At 30.4% G+C, this 1,689-nt stretch overlaps 1 protein-coding gene across 6 annotated transcripts in view; it reads left to right on the top strand.

Moving 5' to 3' along the window:
* Positions 1–341: 341 nt before the first annotated feature.
* LOC106469849 (FAD synthase-like) overlaps positions 342–1,689 on the top strand; it is a 34,020-nt gene continuing 32,672 nt past the window's right edge. For 2 of the 6 annotated variants that reach the window (XM_013930363.2, XM_022398408.1), the window contains exon 1: positions 342–668. The gene's annotated coding sequence lies outside the window, so the exon portion shown is untranslated. The other 4 variants (XM_013930362.2, XM_022398407.1, XM_013930361.2 and 1 more) reach the window with 3 other exon arrangements.

Here is a 1,689-nt window from a genome sequence, read left to right as displayed (position 1 = left end):
AAAAGATAAGAGGCTCTTATTTTATATTCTAGCTTGTCAGTATTTTTAATTTGATTTTCTAATTCGTATGAAACTAAAGGCTTAGTATTTTGACTCCACAACATTTAATTTGAACCAATGCTGCATTCAACATACCACGTGACACACAAAAATCGAGGTTTATCTATGTTTTTTAGTACTTACTCTTAAATTAAAAATTGAGTAATGTATAGTTCTAAAATTTGAATTATAATCTACTGTTTTATACCAAACTTATTGACACAAAATTTATGAAATAGTAGTTCAATAAAATTTTTAATGCGAGTCAACAAACGAGATGACATGACACATCTTATTGAACGTTCCGTTATTAAACGGACTTACCCTATTGTTCTAAGGTTAACTAATCTTACCTGAATATACCATACTTACAGCTCGCTAACTTAATTATTTCTCATAATGCACTCTAGCCTAACTCGCGTTTTATATTGTTTAAAATGTTTTCTAAAGTTTCAGGACATTTCCAGTCATTAAACTATGCCCATCAGGTGACATCAAATCTCATTCGGCCAAACAATAAAACAAATGTCTAAATTTCTAAAATCTACTTTACAGCTTAATCTGTTATGTTTCAATTTAGGTAACTTGGAATATCGATAAGGATTAAAAACAGCTGCTTAAAACACTGAGTGAGTGTGCATTAAGGTGTTTAATATAGGTTTTAAAATAAATAATTTGTCCTGGATATGACCTCTTTTTGTCATTACGGATACTTAGAAATGCAGGTGAAATATGATAAAATTTCAGTATGACCTATGTACGAGAAGCTTTCGACGGACGATGCTGGTTCTGATTTTTAATATTCGAGTAATACCAACTTGGTCTCATAGAACATTACATTTTTAAAAAAGATGTTAGATCCACGATAGTGAAGAACGTTAGGCCTAATTGAATATACATGTGTAGGACGACCCTCTGGAGGTATTGTTTAACTATAATATAACTTATAAGTGAGAAAAACAGTATAAGCTCAGATAATTGGGATACGTAATTGTCATATTGTTATGTTTTATTTTTTTGAGGATGTTATTTCAATATCGCATGATGTTAAAGGTGTGTATTTGGTATTTTAATATGCTATTGTTAAGTTCGCAAAAGGCTTTTAATAAGGTGTTACGCAGAGAACTTAGAGAAATTTAAAAATACAGCTTGATTGTATTTGTACTAGTGTAGTGTGACATAATCACGGATGAGAGAAAGCAAAAAGTTATTATTTCAAATAATATTTGTTGGTGCATAAAGGCATTATTAGTAAATTAACTTCTTCATGCATTAATGAATAAAATAAATGAACTTCTTTAAAAAATTATTACTAGTATTAGTACTACTGTTACTACTATACTACTACTAGTACTACTATGGTAGGACTTTGAAAAGCCTGGCTTCATCATGTATTGTCAGGGAAATTCTGGTGTCATATAATGGTGTTGCCATGCAACAGGAGGCTAATTAGGAAAGTTTGCTGATGGTATTAAACTCTTATTATTTAAATATATAACATAAAAAAAAGACCAATTGGACCTTCAATTGTTCTCATTTACCCACCCTTGAGAAAAGTAAACTTTAAATCCATCTATTATTATTTAGGAAATCATTAAGCCCCCCCCCCCCAAAAAAAAACTAAAAATTTAGAGACTTGCTGTTACGGCC

The sequence above is a fragment of the Limulus polyphemus genome, unplaced genomic scaffold (genome assembly GCF_000517525.1).
Source record: "Limulus polyphemus unplaced genomic scaffold, Limulus_polyphemus-2.1.2 Scaffold3683, whole genome shotgun sequence".
NCBI classification, from domain to species: Eukaryota; Metazoa; Arthropoda; class Merostomata; order Xiphosura; family Limulidae; genus Limulus; species Limulus polyphemus.
This window is presented reverse-complemented; position numbering and strand designations above follow the sequence as displayed.